The sequence below is a fragment of the Ictidomys tridecemlineatus genome, chromosome 15 (assembly GCF_052094955.1).
Source record: "Ictidomys tridecemlineatus isolate mIctTri1 chromosome 15, mIctTri1.hap1, whole genome shotgun sequence".
NCBI lineage: Eukaryota > Metazoa > Chordata > Mammalia > Rodentia > Sciuridae > Ictidomys > Ictidomys tridecemlineatus.
The window spans coordinates 20786858-20802467 of NC_135491.1; the positions used below are offsets into that span (position 1 = coordinate 20786858).

Here is a 15610-nt window from a genome sequence, read left to right on the forward strand (position 1 = left end):
CTCCCGACCCCAGAAGATCGCTTACAAGGCCATGGTCAGAGGTCTCCAAAATGTGGTCATTCCAAATATATAATGAGATTCTCACTCATGCACACACACACACACACACACACACACACACAATTGCTCATGGCAGCCACGCCTTCAATATGGATTTATGACCCAGGTACTTAAAACCTTGTAGGCCTCTTGGGCGTCTCTGATAATGCTCTGTCCATTTAACACTCCAGCTTCCTAGTAAAATCTGCATCATCTCTACTGGTATGAATCAAAACTCATCAGTGTCTCTTCTTCTGCCTGGACCATGAGGCAGCAAGGAGAGAAAGGCAGCTCACAATATCTAACCCTCTGCGGAGCAAGCCCCGGCACCCACTGCTCCAGATTACAGCCAGAATCCTGGGGCCAGAAGCAAACTCCTCCATTATAAAAGGGCCTCCAGCTGTCTTCATCCCTGTGTCTGCCTCCAAGAAATAAAATGCTTAGCAACTCTGGGACCTGCCCCAACACCACAACTTCCCAAACCAGACCTTCTTCTGCCTACGTCATTGGCCCTGGCTTTTCATTGCTGTGCCTGTTCTGGAGAATTCCTGATCTTCCTGCCATTGAAGATGTGAGTCATGGCAGATATCAGATATCAGTCCAGGAAGAGCAATCATTGGCATCAACGATGAGAGAAAAAACGACTTGTCAGAACTATCAGAGAGATGGATTTGTGTCACCACACCCATCACATCTACATTAGACGCTCAGAACATGGTGCCCTGCAGGAGGCGTAGGTCTGTCCTCATGGGGCAATAGGGAGAGCGGCAGATAGTCAAACGCTTATCTGTGCCTAGGAATACCAGCTGGGTGCCTTTCGTGCCATTCAATGGGGGAAAACAAGTAAGTGATATTTCAAAACAACAAATACCCACAAGTAATAAATATATACGCAAATAATGAAGGAATGAATGGCCAAAACTTATAGCAGAGTGTTCTAGCCTGGTCTGGAGGTGGGATGGGCATCCTTAAGAAAGGGACACTCCAGTTAAAATCTGAAAAGGACGGACATAAATGAACTCAGAGAAGATGGAAAAGCAGATTACTGGAGAGAGATGGAGAGCCAATGTCCATGCAGGGAGGAAGGAAGAGGGTCCCAGGAGTCTCTGGGACCAAGTGCATGGAGGGAGTCCAGGTAGAAATCATTCTGATCATTTCCCAGGGCAGAGTGAGAAGTGATGTCTACCCACCACCAGCCTCCTCCTCACAAGTTCCATACCTTAGCCCTTAGCTGACCTGGGTCAGTTTGGGGTGACATGATCAGACAACAGCAGCCTGAGAGCACTGTGGACCCCTGGCAGAAGACCCTAGGCTGTGTTTATGGGCACAGTGGGGAGTCTCGGGTACTGAGATGAGAGTCCAGTTTTCTGCCTCTAAGGTCAGGCTGCCTCTTGGCAACCAGAGGAAGACTCCAAGGTGACTCTTGAGACCAGAGAATCAGATGGACAGTTGCCAGTCCAATGAGGTAAATGTGGACTTCAGAAAAAAGAACTTGGAGATGTGAGAGCTTCCCGCGGTGGCTTCCCTCTGGAAGTCACAGAGCCCCTCCTCGTCTCTGGAGTCAGTGCTGGTCATGTCAGGGAGGATGTGGAGGGAGCATCTGCCTGAGAGTCCACCGTTCCCTCCTCCCAGGAATCTTCAAAGTCAAAAAGTCCAACCTAAGTCTTGCCATCGTCTCCCGGCGTTTTCCCCCAGCTCTGTCTTCAGCCAAAGTAGGTCTAGGTGACAACTCTCAACATTCTGAGTGCACAAATCAAGAAGACAAATGGGGGTTTCAGCTATACCGTGAGAGCAGAGTCTCAGTGTGGCTGCACATGGGGCAGCAAGTGTCTGTCACCAACTTCAGGTGATGACACCCTCATCTCAGTGACTGTGGGAGGAAGGTTGCTGCTCTTCCCTGGAAATTCTGTCATAGGTCCTGCAGCCAAGTCTCAGCAGCTCTGACTGAGCCAGGGACCCTTCCTGGTGGGTACCAGCCTCAGAGGCTGGGAGATGCCCATTGATTCAAGCTGGGTCATAGGTTCTCCCAGAAACCAGCAGAGGTAGGGAGAAATTTTTAATCCTATTCACTCATCCTATGAGGATGTGCTTGTCTCAAAGGAAAATTAGCATGCCATCATTAGGAAATGGAAAAGGAGGGACGGCCACCCGGAGCAGCAGGTGACTGCTCCCATACAGAAGGTCACCTCTGCTGAGCTCCCTGGTCCCTCTGCTCCTCTCCCACCCTCCGCTTCAGTCCCAAACAGAGAGACTCCCACCAGAAGTGCTAGTGGGCAAGGGGAGCATGTCCTCCCACTAACAGACTTTCAAGAATATTTTCAGAAAATCCATCTGTAAAGGGAAAGTCCAGTTTTCCACCCTCTGTACTCAAAATTGGCCTCTGCTCATATTTGCTGGTAAAACAGCCCCGGCCCCTGCTCAGCTCCAGCCATGCCTGCCTATGACTGTGCCCACCCTCGACAGGTCCTGGTATTCAATCCTCAGCACCACAGAGAAATAAAATAAAGATATTGTGTCCACCTAAAACTAAAAAATAAATATTAAAGGGAAAAAAAAGATGCTAACCCAAGGTCAGCAAGGAGTAGGGCTTGGGGGCTTTAGTCTTCATTTTTCCTCCCAATTCTTTGCAAAGAATGATCTGGAAAGTTTGTCACCGAATGGATTGAGAGGTTTTTTTTTTTTTATGATATTGCATTTCCTTCTCTGGGGCCAGAAAAAAAAATTGAATTATATATCTGACATTTTTCTTTCCTTATAGAAATATTTATGATATATCTACTAAATAATATATTTGAGAGCAACTACAGGAGTATATACATGTATTAAATAGGATGCAAGATCTTAAATTATGTAAACATAATCAGGCTGCAAATCCGCCTCAAAATCCTCATTTTCAGGTTCCACGTTCAAGGTGTGTGTTTCTTTCTGGATGAGTCAAATTTGCGCACCACCATCCCAAAGATTAAAATTCACTAATGAGAACTTTTTCTTCCATGCACACATGCACACAAGCCAAACTATTAAAAGTTTTATTTCTGAAAATGTAAAAAAAAAAATAGTAATGGATTTTAAAGGCATCAGATCCAAGTGTGTAGAGATTTCTCTTCTCTCTCTACTTACGTTTGACACACAGAGCCCCAATCAGGTATCAAATAAAGCAGGTGGTCAGGGAATGTCACACTTAGGAGGACACAGGGAACTTGGGCCCTCTGAGCAAACTTTCACGTCTTCCTCTATGTGTTCCCTTCTGTTCCTCTTCCAGGAAGGCCATCTGCCTGTCCCCCACTCTGCCTCTGGCCCATATGACTAATTCCCACTAATTGTCATGGATCAAATAGCAGCAAAATATTTCCAGTTGCCAGTCTCCTGTTTTCCAATTGTCCCTCTGTTATATGTCTGAGTAAACATTTGTTCTGCTTATCGTTTCAGAGCAAAGACATGAATCACTTGCCTAGAAGAAACCGCAGTGGCAGCTGTTGCCTATTAGGAACTGACATTTGGGGAAAAGGGCCTGCTGAACAGGACTCCAGAACTAAGTTTGCTTTCCTTGCCCTGGTTCTGGAAAAGCAAGCCTGGGGCACTCTGGTGGACCAGCAGCTGGATCTGTCCTACTGGGTTGAGGTGGGATACTGGAATATTCAAGGCCTCCTACTCACAGAGCTACACATGGACTGCTGTGTTCTCTCTAAAAAAGCATCCTTTTTTTTTTTTTGTACCAGGGATTGAACTCAGGGGCACTCAACCACTGAGCCACATCCCCACTCCCTGTTTTATATTTTATTTAGAGACAGGGTCTCACAGAGTTGCTTAGCACCTTGCTTTGGCTGAGGCTGGCTTTGAACTCATGATCCTCCAGTGTCAGCCTCCTGAGCCCCTGGATTACAGGCATGTGCCCCCATGCCCGGCTCTCTAAAAGCATCTTTCAAAGCCTTTTTTTTTTTTTTTTAGATCCTGGTTTCTAAAGCAGGTTTACAGGGAAACTTAAGTTGATGGGTTCTCAGGGTTTGGGGATGTGTCTGGTTTTGGAGCAATTTGCATATTTTCTAATGGGTTCTGTGCTGGGCATTTTTACCTACTTCCTATTATTTAATACTTAAAGTCCTACCAGGTGTGTAAAAAGGCATCTTCAAACACAGTGATGGACAGACATTTTGGGTCAGGGAATGATTCAAGCCTAATGGGTTGTGCAAGTTGAGTTTTGAAGGTCACCGTAGGTAGGCTAGAGGAGGCCAGTTCTTAGGGAGAAAACAATTTATGTGAATGTGGATAAGACAGAAGTACTCAGGCTAATTCTATTACATGGTTTTGAAATTAAGGAGAATGGGAGATGCAAAAATTTAAGCAAGTCTCAAGCTTCTTATAGGGCTCTGGATCTAAAGCAGACACCTTCTCTCCTAGGAGAAGGGCAGTAACTTTATCAGATGATTCTTGAGTACCTGTTCCCATCAGTCTTATAAAACCCAATCTTGATAAGCAACAAGTAAGAGCAACTTGCATACTACAGGTGCTCAGTAAGTGCATACAGGAATAAGCTTAAAGATGGCCTCCATTATCACAACTAACACCTTTTGCTTTATAAATGGCAGCTAAAGAGAAGCTATTGATCAGGGCAAAATATTTGCAAGTCCCCTATGCATCAAAGACCTTGAATCCTTAATATACAAAGAACTCTCAAAACTCGAGTAAGAAAACAAACAACTCAATTTTTTAAATTGGCAAAAGACTTAAAGAGACACTCATACAAAAGCAAATGAGCACAAGAAAAATGTTCTAAATAATTAGGCATTAGGGGAATGCAACTTAAAACTATAATGAGAGACCACTATACAACTATTAAAATGACTAATATTTTTTAAACGCTGCCAATACCAAATGTTGGCAAGAATGTGTAACAACAGGACTCTCATACATCCCTAATAGGAATGAAAAATGATACAGTTACTCTGGAAGAGGGCTCAGTAGTTTCCTATAAAGTTAAATATATACTTTCCATATGACCGAGAAATCCCACTTTCCCTTACCCAAGTGAAATTAAAGTCTATCTTCCCATAGAAACCTATACATAAATGTTTATAGTGATATTATTTCTAATTGTCAAAGCTGAAATCACCCAAACTGTCATCTAAGGGGAGAATGGATGAGCTGACAACAGAACACAGCACAGGAACCAGATTGGTACCTCCATAGAGTGGAACACAGCTCAGAAATAAAGAGAAACAAAATGGTTAATACCTGACACAATTTGGATGGAGCCCAAAGGCATGATGCCAAGTGAAAGGAGTCAGTCTCCAAAGGCTTCGTTAGTATACAAGTCGACCTATGTAGCCTTCTCAAAGAGACCACGTAGTCCTGATGGAGAGCAGATCAGTGGAACAGGACGGAGGAGGTGTCTCTATAAGGGACAACATGAGGAAGTTGGTGGGGAGGGATCATGGAACTCATCTGTATTCTGGTTGTGGTTGAGGTTGCACAGATCTATACAGGTGTTAAAATTAACTAGTCCCACGAAGACAATATGGCCTTCTGACTTGCCTCTGCTCTGTGAGTGGGACCAAGGAAAGAACAGGGAGCCTGTTGAACAGCAGACTTTCCCCACCTCCATCAGTTTTGGTTTTCATTCTCCTAGGCCTCGGCTGTCAACTTTCCATCTTCTGAAAGGCTGAGAGGGACAGCCACAGGCTCATGAGTGGGGACCAGGGAGAGTCTAGTCCTGTGGAGAATTGTAACCAATTCTCCCCCTCTGTCCACCAATGTTTTTTTTTTAATTATTATTATTCCTGAGCTACTTGGGATTCTACCTGGCAGACTGGCTTCCACCCTGCTACAGACATATAACAACAAGGGCCCTGAGTGCTCGCTTGCTCTCTCTCTCTCTCTCTCTCTCTCTTAACCATTTTATACCCTTTGCAATATTGGGCTATGACTGTCCATTCATTTAGTAAAAAGGGGGATTTTGTATTTTTGTTCGGCATTCTTCCTGTTTTATTTATTCATGGTTGTTGCTGCTGTTCTTTTTCTGGGATATGATTATCCAGAAACGAAGTGGCAGAAAGTTTTTGGTCCTGCCAGCCTAGCCCAGACATCACCACTGCATTCTGTGACAGCTACTGGGGCTTGTGCAGCAGGAATTAAACCAAGAGAGAAGCCAAAAGCTCTACAAAGCAGGGGTTCCAGTGATGGAGGGAGTAAAGGAAATCCCAAAGGTGGAGGTGACAATAGGTTTGCAGTCACTCAAGCAGTAGGAACCAAACTAGAACTTCAGAGGTTTTACAGAGGAGAGGCCTCCTCTCCTCCAGAGCAAAAAAAAATTGCTACCATTGGATTATCTGATATGTTCCACCTTGTGGAAAATGATATCGAGAGGCCGTAGGTGGGTGTGGGAAAACTTCATCCTATGTCCCGAGAAAACCAAGCAAATGAAAAGGAGCCCATTATTGGCTTTAGGAAAAATAAAATGAGAATAGAAACAATTCAAAGCGCCCTGGTATACTATTTGACTCAACAATGAACAATACCTATATAATGAATAATGAATATTAATTTAATAAAAGCTGTTGTGAGCCAGGCAGGAGCTGGGCATGGGCCAGCCTCATACGGATCTGCAGACAGAGGTCACACCACTAGTGAAAACCAGGGGCTGCAACTAGAAGCCATGTTTTTAGATGTCTGCTCCATCATGCTTGTTGAGGGGGGCCCAGGGCAGCACTACTTGTTAGGGTTAATGGATACAGGGGCAAGGGAATGGAGTATCCAGCCACCAAAGAACCAGTGACATGAGGGTTTGTCTTGCTCCAAAGGAGGGAGACCATTCTGACCACCTGTTACTCCCTGGAGGTCAAGTGTATCCAGTAAGTCATTCACCCAAGGACTCGCATCTTTAGTTGTAAGCAGAAAGTGACCAGCCTGCCTGCTCTGCTCTACTAAGAGGCTGTGGGGAACAGACAGGTCCCAGCTGAGCTTGCCAGTCCCTCGTTGGGAATGGTGACTAAAAAGACCACATCAGAATTTCAGCGGACAGTTGGAAGCCTCAGTAAGAATCACCAGCTCAAGTTCCTCACCTCACGGGCCTCTGGAGACAGCTGACACCACTTTGCATTTCTAATCAAAGCTTTGAGTCTGAGATAACTTATTGCTTAACCAGAGACAAGTGGGGCCCCTATCCTGGAGCAGAAGAGGTAGCCTAACATCAATTCTCCATGCATCCTGGCTTGGAGGGGGGCGGGGGTCCCCTCTCCCAGGAATGTCAGAGATATGCTATCTCCATCAGAGGACAGGATGGAGAGAGAAGTTATAGAACTCTCATCCTCCACCCCTGTGCAGCCAAAGCCATCAGGTATTTAGGGACCATTTTCCTTTTCTATAGGGTGTTGACATGGTTGGTCTCATATTTACTTGCTTCACGTCCTACTTATGAACCTGTGACTATGAAGTATCTACTTCCAGAAGCATCTTCCCCAGCCTATCTGACTCTTCTGCATTTTTCTAGAAAAAGACTTAGATGAAAAACTCACATGCTCTGGGACCTGGAGCCCATGACTTCCGAGCTGAAAGCCCTAACCTTACAACTCACCTCTTCATCTAAGCCCCCTACCATTGTTCCAGAACCCTGTTATTTAATTTTCTTAATGTGAATGCAAACTCCCAGAACAGGCATTATATTAGGGTCAACTAAGTTGCTGTAACAAATAGACTAATATGCAAATGTTCAACACGATGGATGTTTCTTTTTTGCTTTTTGGCAGTCTCTGGTGTGTGTGTGTGTGTGTGTGTCCCTAAGCCCATTCAGAGATCTAGGTTTTCTATTGTGTGACTCCACCTTAGCCTAGGTCCTGGTCTTCATCTGCATTCAACTGGTGGAAGGAGGAAGAGCAGGGTTGGGCCTTCCCAGGCATCTTTTTATGTGTTAGACCAGGAGGCAGAACACGTCACTTTTGCTTACCTTCCACACAAAACTTAATTGAGTGGCCCCCACTAATCATGCATAAGAATGAGAGATGTCATCTACCTGTGTCCACCAGAAGAGTATGGTTTTGTAGGTCAAAGTCTTCTGCTAGCCTCCCCAGTTCTCATCCCCATCTCCACACCCAGAACAAGGAGGGACATTCAGAGGATGTTCCATGAGAGGTTGGTAAGGGTTGGGCATGGACCAGCCTCATATGGATCTGTAGATGGAGGAGACTCCAGGGCTCAGGATGACATTTAATTACGGTCCCCTCCCATCTATATCCACCCAACCTCTCAAGAGGTGGTAGGTTGCTTCAGAAAGTGGATGGGAAGGCTGGTCTTCCACACAAACCTCTCCCTGGCTTCTGCCCACAGAGGTCACTTGTGCAGAATTCCATTCCATTGTGCCAGGCAGGTGGGCATCAAGCACCCACTGAGATGCCCCCGTGTCAGGTAACTGGGAGACATATGGACCATCTGTCATAGGGCAGCTCAGATGGTCCTAGGGTGGCTAGGATGGGCGATGGATATGTGGATCGCAGCCTTGAGAGAGTGGCAGAGGGCAGGGCATGGTGGTGCCTGCTGGTGCTCCAAGCAACTAGAGAGGCTGAGACAGGAGGATCACAAGGCTGAGGTCAGCCTAGGCGAGTTGGTGAGATCCTGTTTCAAAAATAAATAAATAAATAAAAAGGCCTGGGGATGAATCTCTGAAATAGAGTGCCCCTGTGTTCAATCCCTAGTATCCCAGAGAGAACGAGAGAGAGACAGAGAAGCAAAGAGAGAGAGAGCGGGGCAGAGACAAAAGTCATACTAGGGGAGACCACACACACACACACACACCAAGACCAGGCGTCCTTCTCTCTGGAACTCCTGCCTCCTGCTGGTGCCATCTCATCTGGCCAGATGCTGGTCTCTATGCTCTGTCGTTAGGACCCTGGGAGAAGCAGCTCGCTCTGGGTGCACTGATGTCAGCATATGGCTGCAGGTGGCTGCCTGCTGTAGAAGGAGCGCTGGAGTCAAAACCAGGGGCCCTTTTTAGAATCCTCATCTTGCGGATCTTAGCTCCTCACCCCACCACCACTTCCACTGGCCGGGGCCACCGCAGTGTCTATCTGGTTTGGACAGCTGGTCATGGCCTCCTCACTAGTCCCCTAGATGGAGCTAGCCCTCACCCTCCTGAGTCAATTCTCCACACAGCCGCCTGTAGGGTCTTTAAAAACGTAAAACAATCACATTATTTGCTTGGTTGAAAGGCTAGGCTGATTTCCCAGCCTCCATTTCCCTACTATACCCTTCTTCTACTTCATTTCCTTCACAGCAATGAACTCTACCTATAACCATATTTTATTTTTAATCATTTTACTTGATTATTTCCTTTTCCACTAGAAGGCTGGGGCTCTAAGAGGACTTTTGTCTTATTTACTTCTTTGTCCCTAATACCAATTGAAGGCAGGTTTTGTTGTTGTTGTTGTTGTTGTTTGGTACCAGGGATTGAACCCAGGGGTGCTCAACCACTGAGCTACATCCCTAGTCTTTTTATATTTTATTTAGAGACAGGGTCATGCTGAGTCGCTTTGGCCTCACTAAGTTGCTGAGGCTGGCTTTGAACTCGCAGTCCTCTTGCCTCAGCCTCCTGGGCTGCTGGGATGACAAACATGTACCACTGAACCCAGCTGACATGTGGTTTATTGTAGCCTCGGTTTTCTCAACAATCAAAAGGGGGACAATGAATTCTCTGTGTTTCATACCTCAGGGGTTTGTGGGGATTGAATAATAGAACAAAGCAGAGCAGATACTGTGCTCTGTGACGTAAGCCAGGTAAGGTAGCCTCATTGTTAATACTGCTGACCAAAAACACTTAATTGTGCAAGATACTTTCACATCCCCCCAGTCCCTGTTTTAGGTCAAATGGTGGCATTGTCTCTAGAACAATAGCCAGAGCACTCCTCCCAGTTGAGATACCTGGGAGTCTATTGAAAATAAATTAGTAATGCCTCATTCTCAATGAAAAAGTCTCAGGGAGATTTATAATTTTATTTTTTCTAAGTGTACAGAATAACATAAATCAAAAGGAGCAATAGTCTACCTTGTGTTTTGACTACTTTGACCCTCTTCAACCTCTGCCAATTTTTATCTCATTTTTGTTTAACTTTATACATCAGAGTTTAATTTGAGAGCTGGTCGAGAAGACAGTGATGTATAGGTTATATCAAGTGCAGCTGAAATTACCCTGTCTCTAGGGACTTCGGGCTGTAGGGAGGGTCCCGGTCGTGTTTCAGGGGGTAGAAGAGGAATGGTACAGTTTGCCCCTTGAACCCAGCCTCGCTCCACCCAGCCACCTTCATCGCTGCCTCTCATTTATTTATTTGGCCACATTTAAGGAGCTCAAAAATTGCATCCATCCAGGCTCATGCTTCCTGCCCAGCCTCGGGCTCAAAGCATCGGCTGCTGTGGACAGTGTCATTTTCCGAACCCGAAAAGGAGTTCTATTAGCATTGATTTTTTCCTCTTTGAATTGTTATCTTCATTGGGAAAGTGTGCCCAGTTGGCAGTGTAGTCTGTCTAGACAAAGAGATTGCTGGCTTTGCTTTTCTGAGTGTCCACAGCAGTGCCTGACATCTGCCCCACAGAGTACTAGCTAAGTAAGACTCACTGTGTAAACACAGGAGTGAGTGAATGAATGAATGAATGAATGAAGAATGAATGAGATGCCCTCTGCTTCCTCGTGGCTCTTCATATTCCATCTGGCCCCAAGTCTTTCTGAAGAAGGTAAATATAAATAGATGAACTGAGCCACTGACACAAGAACTGGGGAGCTGCTGTCTCCCCCGAAAACTTTTCAAAGGTAGCACATAGACACTTGGGACCAGAAAGGACCTTGTGGTCATCTTGCCCAACGCTATTTTTTTGCATCACTGTTTTCCAAGGCAGCCAGATCATGCGCAGGACCATCTCCATTCAACACCTCCAAGATGTGCCACCCCAGCCATGACCCAGGGCTTAGCATTTTTAAATGTACATTTCCTTCCTAGCACTTATCACAGTTTGAAATTACATCCTTGAGAAATTATTTGATTAAAATCTGTCTCCTCCACTGGACCCTGAGAACATGGATAAGTTCTGTAATTAAATTTCACGAGAAAGGTCTGTTTGTTCGCCTGCATCCTTAGGGATGGCCACAGGGCTTAATGCAGAAGAAGTGCCCAATAAATATTTCTGAGTAAATGAGTATCAAGTAAACTGGGGTGGAGGGGACGCCTGTGATTTGCTAGTATGGAGGTAGGAATAACGGCAACAGTTAAAAAATACCCAGATATGATATGGAAGTCACGTTGTACCTGGTCACCAGGTCTACTGTGAGTTCACCAGCCTGGTAAGGCGGTTAAGAAGGCACTACATGGTGGCTAGACTTTGGAGCTAGGTGAACATGCCAACAATGGCAAAAAAATCGCTTTTGATTCCTTACTTTCGAACTTCATTGTCCTGGACCGTAGCTATGAGCCACGTCTGTGGCTCTTTGGCACTGAAAACATGGCTGTTCTGAATTAAGAAGTATTGTTAAGTATAGAAATCCATGCCCAAAAAGGTTTACATGAAGTAAATGTAAAATATCTCATCAATATTTTTATATCGATGATAAGTTGAAGAAATAGAATTTTGGATAAAACTGGTTACATCAAATTTATTATTAAAATTGATTTCACCTGTTTCATCTGCTTTTTAAAATGTGGTCACAATAACATTTAGAATTACACGGCTTGCATTTGATTCTAGTGCTATTCTAGAGGGAGACCCTTAGGAAAGTTGTCAGTGGGGGAAGAATCTTATATGAATATTCATCAGGGGACAAGAATAGGTAGTGATAAAGTTGCGCCTCTTCTGGGGTGCCCTTAGCTAGGTTCTTTATCATCTAGTACCTTTATCTTGGGGATATCATGCTGCAGAAAGAATCTAAAACATGTAAAAATCCTTTATGCATAAGATTAGTCATTATAACATTCTATATATTAACAAAAAGCATTAAATATCCTAAACATTTTTAAGCCGTAGGATTTTAGCATTCATGAAATGGAATATTATGCAATCATCCAAAACTCTACCAATGATGTAACATGGGAAAATATGGTAATAATGCTCAACCAAAAATTCAAAATTCAAAACTGCATACTCACGAGAACCATAACTATGGAAGAAAAGCTCAGAGGAAAGCAAGTGGAAGGAGATATACCCAACCATCAACAGTTGCTATCTGTGGAAAATGGGACCATGCATGACTTCTCTTTTTCTTTTATCTTTTTGATTAAATTTTATTTAAGAAGAATTGATTAAAAAAAAGAATTACACATATCTCAAGTAAAAAGAACAAACCTCAGAAGTTTTTCTGAGCACTGTAAATGGCAGCATGCAGTGAGGCATTTCAATTTCAGGTGCCCCTTTAAGGCACACACTGGGCAAATTTTCTGAAAGAACATCCTTTATACCTTTCATCAGGCAGGTCACTTAGTCCTGTGGCCAAGTGAACACCACCTCCAAGGACCTACAGCTGCTCCATAGACTCTAAGGTCTTTGAGGGTGATGGTATGATTCCTTCTCTTTCTCTACCCCCAGCACACACTAAAGCTGGCACAGTCTGGTGCTTGGCAAGATGCATTGCTGCCTGCCCTTACAGGTCTCCCTGTGCTGTGCGTAGACCCAGATATCAGCATCAAAGTCCTACCTTTGCCCATTAGTATCTGGTGGGGTGTATCCAGCATGGCTTCCAGGAACCATTTTTTTTTTTTTAAATCCCAAACCCTTGTAACCATTCTGTTAATTTTCTCTTATGCTTTCCTTCACCTTTGCAAATAGTCTCTTTAGGAAATCCTCCATGAATAATCTGCATTCAAGTGTGTCCCCTCTTTCTCACCAGGATCCTGACTGACACAGAACTTAACTGAAACACAATGTCCATCAGTGTCATATGGGAAGAGAGGCACAAAGCACATTAGAGGAAGTGCTATGTCCCCGAGCCTGGTGATGTCTATGGTGTGCTCCACCCCAGTGTCCTGGAGAGCTGAGATCTGGGGCACACAGACCCACATTCATATTCGAGTCCTACCCTTCTCTGAGCCATGAGACCCTCCTCATAGTCTTCATCCTCTCAAGTCTTGCCTTCCTCATTGGCAAAATGGGGTTAGAACATCCCATCCCATCGGTATCCTGAGATGCCTAAACTTTTTAGCCTGGGACTTGGCATGGAATAAAGTCCCAGTAAATGTAAGTTCTGCTGTCATCACTATTAACCATGCAGTGTCAGACTTATGAATGCAGATGTCCTCAGAAGACCACCACCTCTGGATACTTTATTGCAGTTCAGGAGGGTACAAATCCTCCACATCCCCTCTCCCACCCTTGGGGAGGGAGGGACTTCAGAAAAGTCCTCCTCTACCCAGAACTAGGCACCGCATTATTCCCATTCTGGTAGGTTCCTTCGTGAATGGAGAGCAGGTTATTCATGAAGCAAGACGAGGGCAGGAAAACCAGCAGGAGATAAAGTGCATTTTGAGAAAATCACTTGTTTATTTAAATATTGTACTTATGAAAAAATCCCAGAATGAGAAACACGAGCATTTGTGATAATAATCAAAAAGGAGGAAAAAAAAGAAAGAAAATACATGATCAGAAACATAAGAGTTTGAAGATATTTGAAACAAAAAATATGCATCTTTAAAATATTAATATTTCAAAATATCCATATTTCAACCACAGAATGAGCCTTTCTTTTAAATGCTCTTTGAAAACACCTCCCCACACTCTCTTTGTCTCCTTTCTTTAGAAGGCATCTTCTCTTTAACTCCCTTTGGGAAACTTCTTATAAATGAGGATTTGCATCTCAAGGGATTACTCTGGTTAGGAAAGTGTTTTATTAAAAAATATATGTTTGCCACAGAATGCTGAGCGATATAATTAGCTGGTCCCTTCTGTTTTATTTTAAAAGGCTGTATGGCCAAGTTCTAATTAAACATATTCTCAGGGCGTTTGAAATGTGAAGGTGCCTCAGAATTGGGCACTAAGATGAAAGAAGCAAAGACATAGGGGATGTGAGCCAGAAAGAAGGATCTCTGGCCACAGGGCGCCCAGCAGTACAGCCTCATTTCTGTTTCTGTGCGCACAGATCCACAAGCCCGGCCCACTGTATCTCTGGTGGGATGCTGCCCTGTGTTCTGGGAGGTCACACACAGAATGAGCTGATCTTGTTCCATCTAAGGCAATCCAGCGAGGCTGGCAGTATCCCTGGCTGGCATCCTGGGAAGAAGGGCGTGTAGTAGGTTATCAACTTTACAGGAGAACTGCTAAGATCCCTGCCAGTTCTCACAATTCTGATTTGGATGTATGCTTTTTCCTAGTTTTTGCCATACAGCCTAAACGACATTCTAAATGATCAGACTTCATGTATTTTGTGAACTCAGGAATAAATGACAAGGTGATAGAATCTTGCTCTTGATCACATTATATAAACCCGGCCTGGCTCAACCAAGAGAAGCAGAGTCGTGGCCTCATTTGTAAAATGGACAGAATTATGCTTACCTGTAGCTCCTTAGGAGGAGCCAATGACCTGCAATGGAATACTCTGTTTCCAATGAGGAGTCCACAAGAGTTAAGAGTTTAGAAATACCTCCTTGGAATCCTCCCACCTTGGCACCCTGCAGAGCACCCTCACTTTTTACAATGCACTTTCATATCCATTAGAACCTCTTTAGGAGTATGCAGAACTTGGCATTCATTGCTGGTGAGAATACAAAATGGTACAGCGGCTTTAGAAAACCATTTGGCAGCTTCATATAGAGTCAAGCAGACTTTTTCCATATGACCCTGTTTTTGAGACCTGAGAGAAATGAAAACTTAGTTTCACACAAAACCTGCATGTCCAGACACACAGCACCCTTATTCACCATCACTCTAAACTAGAAACAACCCAAATGCCCTTTGACTGATGAATGGTCAAAAGATCTATACATTCATACAAAGAAATACTTCTCTGTAACAAGAAGAAATAGCTTCTTGATACGCACAACATGAATAAATCTCAAATGCATTATATTGAGTGATAAAAACCAGATTTGAAAGGTGATATATTGTGTGATTTTATTTATGCCACATCCTGAAGGATCCACAACCATGGGGGAAGAAGAATTGGTGTCTCAGATCCATGGTTCAGTGGTTCCTAGTGTGGGGGAGTAGGAGTCAGGGTAAGTGGTGGGTAGAGGACTACAAAAGGGAGCACAAGCAAATTTCTAAGGGGCGGGGTAATGGATTATCCCCAGTCTTGATTACAGTGACCACATGACTCTTCTGCATCTGTCAGAATTCAGAGAACTACACACCCAAAGAGTGAATTTTACTCTATATAAATTTAAAAAATAATTTTAAAAAAAGACCCTTCCAGGTTGGTAGAAAATGTAGCAGCTGTTGGAAGTTTACTCCCCTGTCCCATTCCAGTATTCATTCTATCAACTAGGAAGGTTCAGGAAGCTTGTCAGGGACTTGCATTCTTTTCTTGTGGTGGGAAAGAAGAGGGCCCTAAAAACTAAAAGGACGTAGATTATATGAGTTGATGAAAAGTTTAATTGATTAATGAATATTCTGG

At 44.1% G+C, this 15610-nt stretch overlaps 1 protein-coding gene across 5 annotated transcripts in view; it reads right to left on the reverse strand.

The window, feature by feature from the left end:
- LOC110598687 (uncharacterized) overlaps positions 1-15610 on the reverse strand; it is a 95616-nt gene that overhangs the window by 66346 nt on the left and 13660 nt on the right. Inside the window, exon 2 of one of the 5 annotated variants that reach the window (XM_078032212.1) lies at positions 13519-15550. The exons of the other annotated variants lie outside the window; for them this stretch is intronic. The gene's annotated coding sequence lies outside the window, so the exon portion shown is untranslated. Of the gene's footprint in view, positions 1-13518; positions 15551-15610 lie in introns of those variants that run through there. 5 annotated transcript variants of the gene reach the window in all.